The following is a 17,295-nucleotide window of genomic DNA, read 5'->3' as shown; positions in this document are numbered from 1 at the left end:
CAAAATATCTTTTAGAGGAGTTTATACATACATATATATATATATATTTATATATATATATATATATATATATATATATTATATATATATTTATATACACATACACTCACACACACACACACACACACATATATATATATATATATATATATATGGCTCCCTATCAAATGAGCGAATGCTAAAGTTAGTGACTCCCACATTATCGAGCTGAAAAACTTGAACAAGTAAACATTGAAAGCTGTTAAGTGAACAGGACCTGTATTGTGCAGGATTATGGCAAAGCAGGTATTGGGTATTGGTCCTTTCTCCACTGTGGTGTATTCCTGGAGTTGGCACTTATTGGAGGATACAAGTGGGATTGCCCCCTACCAAAAAAAGCTTTTGCTTTGTTTTTTCATTTCGCTATTCTGTGGTTTGAACTTTTTGGCTCGATTACGTTGATTTGCCTAATGTGAGCATTCACTCATCTGATAGGAATATATACAATTTTTTTCTTCCTTCTGTCAGGCTGACCATCAATCCTTTCCCAGCCAGAATTGACGTCATTCATCCCACAGAGGTGGGCGAACCCCCTGATCTTCTATTGTCAGAGCCATCTAGGGGGGCCATCATTCTGGCAGACATGAGAGAGTTTGCATCCTTTCTGGAAATTCAACAACTGAACAAATTGTGTATGCCCTAACTCCCCCTTTCTCTTTCTCTGTATTGAACTTGGCAATGGACTAGCTATGCCCTGTAGCCTGTATAGCCATGCTGCATCACATATGCAGGCAAGGCTACCATGACTGGTTTGGATGACCATCCTCAGGTCTCCTGCTTTTTCAAGACTCAGCCCTAGACTCTGGCACAAGTTATGTGTTTTTGGATATATGGAAATAGTCAAACAAACCCATTGACCCTCCCCTCTCAGGATGGGCATGCCCATACTCCCTTTCCTTCTGCATCAGGTGTCTAAACCTCTTATCAGACTTGTGTCATCTGGGCCGTAGTTAGGGCTTTAGTCTTCTATACCATCAAAAAGCCTTCTTGTACTGTTGGTATGGGAGATGTACATGATCAGGGGGAGTTGTAACCAGAGTTCCTTACTCCTGCAGTGAAAATATTTAAGTGTCACACAAAACAGACAACTTATAATCCAAATTTCCTTTTTTTTTCTTGGATTTTTCTTTTCAGTTTCACTTGCTGCTCTCCATTTTTATAATTGGATTTATTAACTGCAAAAGTCCTCTGTTAAACAGGGAGCTGTTTGATGGGTTGTTTTTAGCTTTATTTCTTATACAATTGTTAATGACTTTTCCCCAGTGACAAGTAATTTAGTAATTTTGTGATATACTTGTAGTAGTATAGGGAGGTTTATGCTCAGATATTTTGCTTTTACTGTTTAGTTATGTTTTGAGCTAGTTTCATTTTATGTAGTTTTGATATTTGGAATCAAAATCATTTTATTTGCAATGTCATTTTTTTGACTAGATGATTACTTATAAGGTTTTCAGTTTTACTATTTTATTTCAACATTCTTCATTTTGTTTTTATTAACTTTCATTTCTATGGGTATATGTGAAAATAGTTATATTCAGGGTGCAAGTACGAGTGTGAGTATGCACATGCTCGTGTGTGCACACCCGCTCACGTGCAAGTACACATAATTTGTGAAGTTTAATTTTTTTAATGTGAATATGTTGCTGTATTTTAATGATGTTGATGTGCATAGATTAGTGATAAATGCTTGAGGAGACATACACGAAATAGCAATAATTAACTAATTGAATAAATATATAAATGCACACTCTGTACTTGATACCCATTTATCAGTGAACACATAATGGCTATTTATCTTATTTATGTACTTTATGAATCCAAATATATGTATGTTTGTATCTATATATATATATATATATATATATATATATATATATATATATATATATATATATATATATATATATATATATATATATATTTTTTTTTGTGTGTGTGTTTGTGTGTGTGTGTGTTATACGATTTATTGCTCCATGCATTTAATCGTGTGCTGAAATGCTGTTTTTTTTATAGGTGGTACAGTTTGTTGAATTGTGTAACTGTCAGAGTTCGTTATATTGACTATTATATAATTCCTGGACTTTTCTCTTTTTTTCCATGTTTGTGTGACCCTGGATGTAATATATTTAATTTCCAGGGATCTGATGGTAATCACAAATAGTTTTTTCATTGAGTGTAGTTGTGATTAATGGCAAAAACTCATGCGATTAATTTGTAAAAATTCAAAACTGCCACAACTTGTAAAACTCGACTTTAATATAAACGTTGAGCTCTTTCACATTGTATAATACAGCTTCATCAGACCAATGTTAAACCAAACAAGCAAATACAATTTCCAGTGACACCATTATTGTATGGGCTCCCAAATAATAAGAACCCTTTTACACCTCCTATGAGACCTATTCTTTCAAGTAGGGGCTGGGTCACCGAACTTCTCTCTATTTATGTAGAGAAAATGTTAAGATCCATCCTTGATAGTACTACCATAGTGCTGAGAGATACAAAGGATTTTTTGAAGCTCTTTATGAATGGTCTTCCTTTTTTGATATGCAAAAAAATTGTGTGTTTGTTACATTAGATATAGCATCTTTATTCAGTGTTATTCTGAATGCTTTAGGAATAGACAGTGTCAGGGGTTTTTTGACTACTAACTCTGGCTTTACACTGAATAAGATAGAACTGATCTGTACACTATTAGAATTAATTTTGGAGAACAATGTTTACATGTTTGACAGTAAATACTACGTGCAAAAAAACAGGTATAGTGATGGGCACAGCATGTGGTAACAGCTACACCAATTTGGTGTTGGCTCTTTGGAAAGCTTAAAAGCTATTGAAGAATAATTCTTTTGAACATCTCATCAACTTTTACAAACACTTTGTGGATGACATATTTATGATCCGGGGTGGCACAGAAGAAGAACTTGATAAGTTCATTAAGATGTTACACGGAAGGTCTAATATTTTGTTTTAATAGTTTGGAAGATAATATACATTTCCTCAATGTAACATTGAGTAAAATTGATTTTAGATCTCTTGGGACTAGTTCATATAAAAAGAGGTTAAGTGTAATACTCTCTTACATAAATCTAGTATGCATCCTGGTCATGTAAGTAAAAATTACTGAAAGGCCAATTCTTCAGAGTCATGAGACTTCCTGACAATGATGCTGATCTCGAGGAAACTTTCTCTAGTCTTAAAGCTGAGTTTCTAGATAGGGGCTACAGCACCTTAGAAGTTGAACACTGTATAGCTGAGGTTTTGAAAACTGGGAAGTATAAGGGAGACCCTACTTTTCTAGGAGAAATAATAAGATTCAGCATGTATCTACAAGCTCTGTTAGGAACAAACCTCTTCTTACATTTTCTAATGATGTAAATATTGTCTGCAATATTTTTAGGAAGCATTGGTCTATTTTATTAGCTGATCCAGATATTAGGAAGGTTGTACATGCAAAACCCAAATTTACTTTTAGAAATAATCTATCCTTAAAATGGCAGCGATGTTATAGAAATCAGAAGAAAGACATCTATCCTGTTTCAGAGCATAAGGGCACATTTAAGTGTCACTCTTGCTCAGCATGTAAGTATATTTTAACTTGTACATCTTATATACATAAAACATCTGGTGTTGATATTATATTGGATTTTTTTGCTAACTATTGTACTAAAAATGTAATTTATTATGCAGCTTGTTCCTTTTGTAATGCATTTTATATTGGTAAAACAAACCAAGTTTTTAAAGATAGAATTTTATGGCATCATAATGATATATTGAAGACGAAAGAGATGAACACTTTAGCAAAACATGTACTGGAATGTGGTGTACCATGCACTTTTAAGTTTTTGTGTTAGAAATTGTTTATATTAATGAGAGAGAAAGTGACTTGAAAAATAAAGCTGAATGTGGGGAACAGGAATGGATTCTATGTTTAAAAGCATTTTCCGAACCAGGCTTGAATGAAAGAGTTTCATTGAAGGCTGTTTTGAAATCACACCTATTACAGCATTAATTCTGGGGGCTTGGTATCTAGGAATGATTTCATTGGTGTTTATCTTTGTTATGTGATTGGATGCTGATATGCTAGTCATGTAGCTTTTGGAGGCTGGGTATGTATAAGTGATTTTATTGGTTATGCTAAGACTGCCTGATTTACAAATAAAATGAATGAATGATTTGTATCATGTGATTTTAACTTGAAAATTCAATTGGGTCATATGTTTTTTAAAATGTATTTGCTTGTTTTGTTTTACATTGGTTTGATGAAGCAGTATTATACACTTTGAAAGCACTCAACATTTATATTAAAGTTGAATTTTACAAGTCATGGCAGTTTGGAGTTTTTTTGCTATTTCATATGTGCATGTGTGTGTGAAAAACATTCATTTTCTCTGCTTCTTATATCTGGTGCACCCTGTCTAGACTGCATGTCTGCTGTACTCATGGAGCAAGAGAAAAACAGTGGCAATAAGGAGACAGGAAAGAAATGAAGTCCTCTGCCTGGAGGTCTTCCACACTGACATGGGCCTTTTGTTCTTGTTTCTTTACTTTCTTTTGTGACATGAAATTATATTACATGAATTAGTAACTTGAGGGAGCTGCCTGCATCTGTGTTATGCTGGGCCCCTCTACTACCCACCTACTGGGCATGTTGAGTGCTCCCCCACTGTCAATTGCTCTGATCCCCACTAAAGTCTGCATCTTTAGTCTTATAGCATTTATCTGCATGTACAAGCTAGAGGTATGATGATAGTTAAAAGGATGACCTATTGTAGCTGCTTTATACTATATATGGTATCTTTTCACATAATATGAATTGTATGTATGGCATGACGATGCCTCATGTTATGCTTTTCCATGGCAGCAATCATAAGAAGGCATATTTATTTATTTGTTTATGAGGTAAGCAAATTGATCAGATTAGAATATTTTCAGACATAATCCATACAACAGGGACAAAGGTAAATGAATATATATTGCCAATTTAGAGTGGCCAATCAACCAGCACATTTTTGGGAGGTGGTAAGAAACCAAAGTACCTGGAAAAAATTTACAGAGATCAGGGAAGAGAAGATAAACCCATACAAATGGTTACTGGACAAGAAGACTAAACCTCAGACCCTGGAGCTGTGAGGCAGAGATCTTAACCAATGAGCTACGGAGTTGCCAATTCTTTATTCAATTAATTATATTCTTATTTTTTTCAATCAAGTTTCTTATTAATAAACTTGATATTTTCCAGTGGTTAGAGCAGACAAAATAGATTTGACTGTAAATCATGCCACCCCAGTGCTTCTTGAGAAGCTTAACTGCTAGATTTTAAATGACTCTTGGCATTTAGGAATGAATAAGACATTTTTAAATACGTGGGACAGAGACAATGAAGGGAGGTTGGCAGACAGGCTAGTAAACTTTGGAAGGTCAAAGTATCAATAGGCTGGACAACATCTGAAAATTTTAAATGAATACTTCTCAGACATGTGCATTAAACTGAAGGAAAGCAGGCAAGCAGTATCTTATAATAGCTAAGGAAGTACAGAATGGATTGGGCAGGAAATGCATACAGAATGCAGGGGCATGATGCCACCTACCCAAGACTCTAAATAGGCCTGCTGGTATACTAGATGCATGTCTAACAAAACCTATTAATCCTTAAAATTTACTAAAGTGGCCAGCTGGACAGCAGGGGACAAAATGATGAAGACAATTGTCACGTCTTGGATCACGATGTTCTTTGTAAGTGACTGGACTGCATGACGAATTCATGCAAGGATTTACACCATGAAGATCAGACAAACTTCATCAGTCTAGAAGCAACTCTAGCAAATACCTTGTCTGGATTTCATCAAAGTCGCTAATATGGACCCCACCACAGGATTCCTGGGAGTAGAAGGAGTAAGAAACTGTTTAGTTAAGTGAAAAAGTGACTGTGGCAGGAAGAAGATAATACAAATAAAGGGGAGCTCTTAATGGGTGGAAGATGGCAAGTGGATTCTCACAGACACAGATCCAGGACTCATCTCTTTTTGGTGTGTTCATTAATGACCTTACTTTGGGAATGGAACACTGAATCAAGCAGTTTGTAGATGACATCAAACTGGGAGGAGTTAAAACCTGGCAGTGGACCAAGCCTTGAGAGTGATCAAAGAAGATGAAGGAATGGTCTGAGAAATGGCAAGTCCACTTCAGCTCTTCCAATTGCACAGTGATGCAACTGCAGAAGTATAGTTAGATAAGTCAGTAACACATTACAAGTAATTGTGTCTGTAACAGAAATAGACAGTAAGCTAATGAACGACCTTCACTTCTCAGCTATGATACCTGAGAGACACTGCTTTTGTATTACATCACTCAGCTACATACATCTTGAGTTATTCAGTAGAGCAGAGAAATGTACATGACCTGAAAATACTGTTACATACCTTGCAGCATAGTGACTCTCAGCACTGTGGAAACAACCCATGTGCTAATGGCAGATGAGGCCACAGCAGCAAAAATATGAAGTAGAAAAAGGGGATATAGTACAGTAGGAAAGGGGGCAGTCACACAGTAACACAACCTGTAGGACAGATAGAAAGATGGGATTTTTTTATTGGGATAGAACCCCATTTTTTCATATAATTAGAGAATGGAAGATGGACTTTAGAGACAGCCATAGAAAAAGCAGAGTATGTTGAGAGAGGGAGAAAGGATTGTTTTGGGGGGATGTACAAATACTAAATACTATAGATAAATGGGGTAGATGTGTACACATGAAGCTAAGTTAACAAGAGATAGACACATACATACTGAGGGTGGGAAAATGGTGATAGCAAGGGATGGAACATGTATAAAGTAAAAGATATCATACAGCTGGTAGTAACACCTGGGAGGGAACACAGTGAGATGATTATCTGCAAGGGAGCTTCCAGTCTAGCTCAGAGGGCAGCCTACTGAGAACCATTGCCTGCTGATGGACCAGATTGGTCAATAGCAAGGGTTTGGTCACCCTTTGTGGCACAGTGGCCAGTCCCACAAAATGAATGAATCTGCTATGTACTGTACAAAGCTTTCTATGTGACTGAGCTGCTTCTCAAGGAGATGCTTCACCAGAGGTGAGAGCAATTACTCCAGTTACAGCCTGGCAACTAGAGATACCATGACTTCCAGATGTATAAACCTTGGTGTAGGGCAACTTGCACGTGATGAGGAAGTGCTCCTTGACCAAGTGAATGTCAAGGCAGTCCCTGCCACATCATAAGACCGGCCTGCCCTTCCCCATTTGGTGGTTCTGGTGCTGATGCCTGGTGTTAAACTTTATTTTTATTTTATTTTATTCTTATTTTACATTTGTTTACTGGGAAGAGTCTGACTGGGCATAAAACCTTTTTTCAGCGGAGGCCCAGGGAGAAAAGCTCTATTGTTGTAAACTATTTTGTTAGTAGAAAGAAAACTGTATAATACAATAAAGAAATAAATAGTAACAGACATTCATAATGGTAAAAAGACTAGAACAGAATAAATTGGTCAAGTGGGAGACAAGACCAATAATCTTGTATAACAATGCTTCTAGAAGACAGTTCTTACAGTAGTAGCAGGTAGTGACATTATATACAATAAGAGTGCAATTACGATACTTAGTCTTATACACAGGTAGCATAGCAAACTGAAGACTTAAAATCTGATAGATATTAACAATGAGAAGGAAAAAAAACAACATAAGGTAGTCATATGACTTAAATTCAATGCTCATTACATATGCAATTAAAATTTTTAAATCAGCTAGTTCCATGGTTTGGGATACCCATGCCCAGTACATGTACAAGTCCAGGAATTGGTGAGGTGGGCTTTAATGTGATGACTGAACATTTTTAAGTTAGTTATAGTTCTAATTTCAAGTGGTAAGGCATTCCACAGTTTAGCAATGTAGTAGGAGTATAGAGAGTCACCTGAACTATTTTTACTCCTGGTTACATCAATTAGAGCTTTATTAGTGGATCTTAGTGGACGGGTACTTATATGGGGATTGAGAAGGCCTTGTAGAGCTGGTGTTTTATCGAGTTTATAGTACATTTGGTGGGTGGTAGAGAGTTGCATCAGAATGAGTTGATGGGGTAGTTCTAACCAAGATAGTTGTCTTAGGGCCTTACAATGATAGGTTCTAGGAGGACAGCTAGTGTCAAATTTAGCTATCTTGCTTGCAGGCATCAAGCTTGCTTAAGTCTGATTTCAAGAGGCTGATAAGGATGGGTGAGGCGTATAGTAAAGTTGACAGAAGATAAATTCTGGCTGTGGTTATTCTGGAGTTTGTGGTTAGGTAGTTTTTGCATCTGTATAAGGTACCTATTTTTTTGTGCACTTTTTTTATAGTCTGGGCAATGTGTAAGTCGAACTTCAGATTTTGATCAATAACAACACCAAGAAGTTGGGTGGATGGTACTGGTTCCATCAAAGACTTATTACTGGATGTGATGTTGAAGTAAGTGGATTGGGTTTTGAATTTAGTGGAGTGGAAGAGCATGAGTTTAGTTTTATTTGGGTTCAAGATTAATTGAGCATCTGCCAACCATGATTCAATAGCATTGAAAGATGTTTGGGTCAAGTTCTGTAGTTCAGGAAGAGTTGGGGCAGAACATATGACAGTGGAGTCATCTGCATACTGTATAAGGGTGGCTAGAGTTGTAGTATTATGGAGATTATCTGTAAACAGGTTAAATAGACCCTTAAGGCACACCCCATAGTCACTGGTAGTAAGGGAGAAAGAGCTTTGTTCCACCATACTGCTTGTTGCCGATCTATGAGGTTGTTTTGAAACCAGGCTAGAGTGGAGTAGCTTAGGTTCAGTTTGGACAAGGCAGTCAGCTGTTTGTTATGAGACACTGTATCGGAGGCTTTTGATAAGTCTAAAAAGATTGCTGATACTAGCTCACCTTTATTTCTAAGTTGACTGATGGTGTTAGTGAAGCTAATAAGGGCTGTGGTAGTACTATGTTAGGGCGAAAGCCATGCTGAGTATTTGTAAATAATTTATTGTCTAGGAGATGGTTAAGTATTTGGGTGTGAACACACCTTTCAAGGATTTTTGATAGAGGGGATAGGATTGTTATGGGCCGTTAGTTAGAGAAGTCGGTGGAGGGACCTCCTTTGTGTAGGGGTATGATGTGAGCAATTTTCCAGAGAGTGGGGATACGTTGCTTGGATATGGAACAGTTAATTAGTAGGGAAACTGGATAAAAGATGGCTTCAGCTGATATTTTTAAGTATGTTGAGGGTAGGTTGTCCGCTGCCAGATTTGTGGCTTTTAGCCTGAGCAAGTATTTCTGTATGTTGTGGGTTGCGACTGATTTTAAGGAGAATGTGTTGTTATTATCTAGTGGAGAGGTTAGGTTTATAGGCAGCAGGGTTGCCAGACGTCCCTATTTGAGCGGGATTGTCCTGGGATCAGCAGCCCGATCCCAAGTCCCACACTGCCAGTTTAAATCCCGGCGAAACAGCCCTCTGCTTTTTTTTTTTTTCATTGGCCCATATACCGGCATACGGACCAATAAAAAATCATTAAACACAGCGCTGCTTGTGTTTAATGTGGAACATCAGGCAGTTCCGCATTAAACACAGCTCCATTTTTTGTGTTTAATGCGGAACTGCTTGATGTTCCATATTAAACAGAAGTAGCTCTGTGTTTAAAGACTTTTTTTTTTTTTTGGTCCTCACACCCCACCAGTCGGAAATCTGGCAACCCTGATAGGCAGTGATGGGAAGTTTTGTTTAGTAAGGATGTTAATGAATTTAATGAAGTATTTATTAAACTGGGTAGCAATACATAATAGGGGATTGGTTGAGGGGTCTTAGTTTGACTTGGTCGTAGTATTTTATTTAAAGTGGTCCAGAATTTTTGAGGATTATTTTGGTATTTAGCTTGTAAGCTAGTATAGTAATTCTTCTTATCAATTCTTATTTGGGTTTTGGCTTTATTTCTTAGATGGAGATACTTCTGGTGAGTAACTATTGATTTTTTGTGGGTGCATTCATGCCACGCTTTATCCCTTTCTTTTAGAAGTGATTTTGTCTGTTATGTGAGCCAAGGAGAGTAATTAGATTTTGCTCATATTGTCCTGATATTGCCCATGTTATTTAAGATATTTAAAATTTAAGATATTTAAAAATGTGGTGTTAAAGTAGTCGACTGCACTGTCCAGATTTAAAGTTTTCTTGCTACTCATGGTCTACATAGGGGAGAATCAATGGGAAGAGTCGCAAAAATATGACATACCATAATATATAACTGAAACACAGTACACTGTCAATCATCTGCAAATCCTACTCACCCTGCTTTTCTGTAAGTGTAGGATAAAACAGTCAGAACAAAATAAAATTGTCAAAGTTCATACCTATGGAAACTACATGTTGCTGGCTATTTATGTGCAATGACTAACGTATCTGCTGAAGCAGTAACTACAACAAATGACATGCATCACCTGGCCATGTGCTACATGTGCTTAAGTCAGACACCCAATACTGACATATAACTATATCCTTCACACTGAGTCAGATAAAAAAGCCTTAGTATGTTCCTGCTGTACATAGCTTCACTGACTTACATATTGCAAATGTACTTGAATAATATTTACATGTATCCTTTTATGAAAAGTTTTAGAGTGAGCCCCTAACATGTGCTCTTTTTTTTAATCCCATCATTCCATCCCGATTCTGCCTAATTTAGTTCTGCTACATCATTTACGTTTGCTTATTCGTTAATTTGCATGTAATACATAAAATGCAAACAACTCGTGCAACTGATGCACTAACACCCTGCCCATGGCTATAGTTGTGCGGACTGCCTCCCTCTGTGTACTGTGCAAATTATTCATGAATTCCATCCATGCTGTTCTTAAATGTACATTGCTCACTTTACGTGTTGTTGTGAACAACTTTTAAAATTACAGAGCCCTGTGTATTGTTCTCATAGGTGCTGTTCACATTTATTTGTTAAAATAGGATAATGACTTTTTAGGTCTTTGCCAGTTTACAAACACCTTCTTGTACGAAGCTGCCACTTACTTATGTAAATTTTAAGCTAAATAGCATGATAGCTACAATATAATTCTTGTTGCATTTTAAAGTTATTTGAATTTAAATACAGTTTGCATGGTTATACAGTTTCTTATCAGAAACTCTTCCGATGCTCTTTTCAAAGTGAAACTGTACAGAATGTGTAGAGTGAAGACACAATTGCTAACGTTGAGAGATTAGTCACTTTCAGAACAGTTACTGCAGGAGCTTTAAGAGTGCTGATAGTTTTGCTAGGTGCAGGGTGATCTATTGTAAACATATGCATATTATTCTGGTTAGTGAAAATAATGAAGCTATTGTCACTGTACCAAGGACTGTGCATAGATGAAGAGGCATTCTGTACAGTTTGTCTACACACATCTAGAATTGGGCAGAAAAGATACATTTCAAAATAGAAGTATATTTCTTTCACTCCTTCATAATACATAGTACATCTCAACCAGACAGGCAAGCTTCTTTTTAGGCTGGAGGCAATCCATTACCATAAAATGTCTACAGTAAAGCTAACCTAAAAGTAGGATGTTACACTTCTACAATCAGCAACCAAGCCTTTGCAACAAATTTGATGTTACTTTCTTGTGTTCCTTGTTGCCTGGAGATATCTCAACCTTAATAAAGAAAAAATAATCTGCAGTAAAGCTCGCCTGAAAGAAAGATTTTGCTGCTCCACAATCAGTATGCCCACATGCTCACCCTACCTTCTCAAGAAAAGTGCACAAAAAATCTAATATGAAATCAGGATTTGTGCTTAGAAATTTACACCCCTCCAACCATCATGCTAGATCTAACTTAGGTGATACATAAACATGCCAAAAGACATTAGCAATGGACTTTTATCTTGAACAGTAACACCTTCATTAGGTAATTTTGATAATTTCTTGTGCTATCTTTTTGGTATGAGTTTTATTTTTTTCTTTCAGAGTTAAGCTTCTTTGCTGTGTGGTAAAGGGCTTATTTTCACTGCATCAGCTCTACCTCCATTAAACGTACTTTTAGACACTTTTTTGAAACATTAATATTTAAGTATATATTTATTTTTCTCATGCATTTATTTCCATTTGTTAGCTTGGAAAGTCCAACTGGGAACAGGCCTGTGGAGGCACAGGGAGAAAAGCTTTACATACAGTTATTAAAAAAAAAAAAAAAAAATATATATATATATATATATATATATATATATATATATATATATATATATATATATATATATATATATATATATATGGGTTACCCTTAGTACGTCAAAAGCCCACTACATCGAATTCCACTTCTCCGACACGGCAGAAATAAAGAGCCAAAGTTTCCCACATGGTAAGTTACCGTTTGGCCATCTACCTGAACTTTGCCCCATACCCCTGCGGTAGTGCATTCTCGGAGTTGGAATATTAAGTTACGGGGGTGTGGGGGAGTAACTTCAAAAATAAAAAAAAAATAAAACTTCAAATGCTTACCTTAACGGGTTTAAGCAGGGAGGCAACCCCCCCCTGCACCCCCCACACCCCCGCTACTTAAATATACCAACTCCGAGATTGCACTTTAATGTTGCATGCTGTGGAAAGGTGCACTGTAGCGTGATCCTGGAGTTGGTATATTTAAGTAGTGGGGGGTGTGGGGGGTTGCAGGGGGACTTGCCCCCCCTACCTACACCCGTTAGTTTTTTTTTAATTTTTTTTTTTTATTACATTTCGATTGTTTAATGGTTCAATGCATAAAGTTCGATGTTTATGCATTCGATCCATTAAACAGTCGAGATTATAATATAGACCCTATACATATATATATATATATATATATATATATATATATATATATATATATATATATATATATATATATATACATAGTTAGGTATAAGTAATTTTTTGATAAACAGCAAATGGAAAACTGAACTGCCAGCATGGTATTATAGACCATAGCATCAGCAAGGACATACACTTGGGCCATGGCTTGCAACCTCTTAGCACAAGAAATCTGGACAAAGCAAAATATAATGGGGGGATAACGGCCCAAAAATAGGGGCAAATTTTAAATATTGGTCTTATAAACTCAGAAAGTTGCTAGAATAAAAAGGTCTTGTGTTACCATGCATTTTCTGAAGGATATGAAGTCAGAAACTCAAATGCTTGTCATTATATAGTGAATTCAGTCCTCACTGATTTGTCACAATAATCCAGGAAACTACAAATTTTATGAAGACCAGACCAAAAATATGACTCAAAAATGTGGACGTTCTGCAAAAATCTGGACAGTTACGAGGTATGATTTGGGCAAGGCTGATACGTATATATATATATATATATTTATATATATATATATATATATATATATATATATTTATATTTTGATATACACACACACACATATATATATATATATATATATATTTATATTTTGATATATACACACACACACATATATATATATATATATATATATTTATATTTTGATATATACACACACACACATATATATATATATATATATATATTTATATTTTGATATATACACACACACACATATATATATATATATATATATTTATATTTTGATATATACACACACACATATATATATATATATATATATATTTATATTTTGATATATACACACACACACATATATATATATATATATATATTTATATTTTGATATACACACACACACATATATATATATATATTTATATTTTGATATATACACACACACATATATATATATATATATATATTTATATTTTGATATATACACACACACACATATATATATATATATATATATATTTATATTTTGATATATACACACACACACATATATATATATATATATATATTTATATTTTGATATATACACACACACACATATATATATATATATATATATATTTATATTTTGATATATACACACACACACATATATATATATATATATATATATATTTATATTTTGATATATATACACACACACATATATATATATATATGGAAAGGCTCCTTATAATAGATTGCTTTTGCCATGATTTGTTTGGGTGAGATAACAGTACAATGGGGAGTGGAGAATTTGCCCGTTCTCTACTATTGTGCTATTTCAGAGTTGATATACATAATTAGCAAGGGCTATAGGGTTGCAGGGGGCTTGCCCCCCCTGAAAAAATAAGGCTCATGTTTTCTGCTTTTTTCTTTTTTTTTGTGATTTTGAGTTATAGATCCATGTACACACACACACACACACACACACACACACACACACACACACACACACACACACGTACACATCTGTGTTTATGTGATTATGTACTTAAAATACTTGAATGTTTTTGTGTGTATGCATATGGGCATGTGCATGTAAGTACAGTGAAGGATTATAATGGAGCAATTTGGGTAGCTGCCTGAGAGCACACCTCTGTGGGATCCCATGGCCAGTGTAGGAGTAAGGTCTCCCAGCTTTGGCTGTTTCTTTGAACAGGGATGTAGCAGATCCTTTTAAGTAAAGAAGCTCAGTGCTCATCGTGTCACAGGTATGAAAATAGCGGACTTATAATATTGACTTTCTGCAGAGAATACTACTGTTTAGAGTGGAAATAAAGTGAAATGGCTGGTTGTTTATCACAGAGATGACCTTCTGTTATTGTTTCTGATCTTCAAACTCCTTAGGCTCAATTCCTTTCTATTTCATGTAGGGAGACAATTTCATAGGGTATAGTACTGCAGCCTCTGATCATTGCAAAACAATGCCCCATCTCTTCATATGTCATATGAAGGAATCATTCTATGCTGTGCAACATATAAACAAAGCTATGGCATCTATGTCCAAGGAAATCATTATTCCATTGTATTCAGTATACCTAACCAGGCAGATCCAACAATTGGAACATCCACAGAGGTTCCTCCCCAAAAGAATACAGGGCATGAATAACATGTCCTATGCAGACTACCTCAAGGCCCTATTCCCGCATTCTGTCTCCTACAAACTGCTGAGGGGAGATCTATGCCTGGTATACAGGGCATTGTCAGACCCCACTCTGATGGACCTCCTGCATATCAGCAAAACATACAGCACCAGAATTACCCATTCTAATGACTTATGTGATATAAATAGGACCAGCTGGAGAGACAGGTATGTATCCCAGAGGCTACCTCATCTCTGGAACAGGGTCTCCATCCATGTGAAGCAGAGTTCCTCCCTAACCCAATTCAAGTGTAACTTGGACAATTGGATGGGGAACAGGAAGTTCATCCTTTGTTTGGCACCCTTGTCTCTTATGGACATAGACAGCCTGTAAATGGTTCATCTCTGTGACCCGTCCTTGTAAATGTTTCATCTCCCAAGTCCCTGCTTATACTTATCAAGGGTATCAGAACTTGTCAGAGATTTGGAATGCACGGCAATGCTTAAAAAGGACTTTCTGGTTCTTAGCCTAGTAAACACCTGTGAACCTATAGATTTTCTTTTCAAGCTAAAAAACTGTGGGAATCTCCCCTCTCCACATTGTTTGTATGAATATGTATGCATATAATCTGACTTTTTGAATTTTGCAAAATACTGTAGCTAGTGTAGCTCATTGCAAATGCTTTGCTAAGGATTTCCCTCATTTTTGTCAACATTAATATTCTCCATTCTATGGTCCCTACTCCTTTTTATTAAACTACATACTTAGATGCTTATTGTAATACTGTACATTTCATAGTATACCTCAATCTCACCCCCCCTTTTCTCTAAGGATACCATACATGAATGGACTAACTAATACATGTAATAGTGTTTATTTCATCTGCACTACAATGAATCCTCACTAGATACTACATATTTGTGTAATAGTTTTTTTTTCTTTGTGTTGCTTAATAGTTTTGATTCTATTTTACTGCTTTTTTTATTATTTTTCAGTGATACTTACTGAAGGGCTGAACTTGAAATTAACTCGTGGATAAAGCACCTACCATGGTAAACAAATTTAAATAAATAAAGTATAAGTAAGTAAATATATGTCAGTTTTCCTGCAAGTACTTGGGCTGGAATTGCTGTTTTTTCTTTATAAAAGTTTAAGTGAGAGTGTACAGTTTTTGCTGACAGATGTAGTAATGTGCGTGGCTCCATAAGCCAAATGTTATTTATACTCCCAAGATCACAGCATTCTGGAAAAAGGCAATAATTTTCAAAATTTTTTAATGATTCTAATTTATTCAAGTTGGAGTGACCTTATACTGACAATATAATTGTAAGAAGGGCTGAGTGGTAAAGCCCCAACATTTAGATACAATAAGCCTAGTTTTTGTCATTGTGTGTGTGTGTGTGTGTGTGTGTGTGTGTGTGTGTGTGTGTGTGTGTGTGTGTGTGTGTGTGTGTGTGTGTGTGTGTGTGTGTGTGTGTGTGTGTGTGTGTGTGTGTGTGTGTGTGTGTGTGTTCAATTACTCAAAGTCCCGTATACTCAAGTACAGGTGTTTCTGTATGTGAATTAGTGGGTTTTGTCTGTTTATGTACTGGCCATTGAGTTCAGAGCATCTGAGTTTTAGTTTCACATTATAAAGCCTATGACATCTGTGATGCAGTGAACATAATCCTATTTCCACAACACCTACATGCATCTCTGTAATATTATTTTCACTTGATTTAAGTCAAGTACCTGTATCAAAACAAAGTGCTTTTGCAAATATATTACTCAGTACTGAAAGTCATTATTTGGAACAATGATGTAAAAAGTACTATAGATTATAAATCCATAATAACTTGCTTATGTAAAACAATATTGTTTATTAACCTCAACAGATTAACATAATCCTAACTCCTGTTAGACTGTCCAACTTCAAAAAAACCCTTTCTAGTCATTTAGAAACAATGCAGCTTCACATGAAATAAAACAGATTTTGACTCTGTTTAATTCAGAGTTGATTTATAGAAAGTGCATTATTTAGTTCTTTATATAACTGCATACATTTCCTACATCAGATGTTTGACTCTCCTGCCATACAAACCACAGCTGTACTTCCACCATTATAACACACGTTAAACCAAAAGATGAAGTTCAATTCTCCTTCCTTCCTTCATTTACTCATATGCATTAATTTTATTCTTGAGCTTATTCATTTCAGGATTGCGGAGACCCAGTACTTATCACAGAAAGAGAAATTGGCATAACAGAGGAAGTTTGTTGTGGATAGCTTGTCAGTGTAAGGGACACACATGCATGCTTCCCCATACACTTAGGGACAATTT

The sequence above is a fragment of the Protopterus annectens genome, chromosome 6.part0, assembly GCF_019279795.1.
Source record: "Protopterus annectens isolate FY-2018-M chromosome 6.part0, PAN1.0, whole genome shotgun sequence".
Taxonomy (NCBI): Eukaryota; Metazoa; Chordata; order Ceratodontiformes; family Protopteridae; genus Protopterus; species Protopterus annectens.
Note: the sequence above shows the minus strand (reverse complement) of the source record.